Below are 707 nucleotides of genomic sequence, written 5' to 3'. Positions count from 1 at the left end.
TGGTGGTGGTGATGATCCTAAATTCACCGTTGTTTATGAGCACAGTCAAATATGCTTTCTTTAGTCCAGAAAGTAAAATGGGTGGCGGAAAATTTAGTTTGTGATAGGTGAAGATTCCATCACCAACGAATGACGTCACATAGGATAGATATGCATTTATTTTGTTACACAATATGGGGCGGTCTTGGCGTCTAGATAGATTTCTGCAATGATCGGCCTCATATGACTCTGATTCCGTCTGTGGGGTTTGGGAGTTTGGACATATAAAGGTTTAATAAAATCGGTAAAAGAACGCCGTGCAAAGTACAAAAGCGTGCTATGAAAATAATTTGGACTCAGACATATGTTTTGGTCGATATAATTTGACAATTATATATGATAAAAATGATATAAAAATAGTATATGATAAAAAATGAAAAATAATGCAAAGTACCAATATATAAAATTTCAGTGAATATTATCGTTAGTTTATTGACTGATGTTACAATCTAGAAAGTTTTAATAATAAATCCTAAAAAATGATTAATACAATGGGTATTTGCGATTTTAGTTGTCTCCTAAACTTGATCTTAAATATTAAAGTTTAATCTAAACGTTTTTGAATAATTTTTAAATGATTTTTGTCTTAAATTTTTATGTTAAATAATGTTATTGACATAAAATAATATTGTGAAGTATTAATTTGTTTATAAAATTCCAGTAAGGCC

This window comes from Teleopsis dalmanni, chromosome 2 (genome assembly GCF_002237135.1).
Source record: "Teleopsis dalmanni isolate 2A chromosome 2, ASM223713v2, whole genome shotgun sequence".
Taxonomy (NCBI): domain Eukaryota; kingdom Metazoa; phylum Arthropoda; class Insecta; order Diptera; family Diopsidae; genus Teleopsis; species Teleopsis dalmanni.
Note: the sequence above shows the minus strand (reverse complement) of the source record.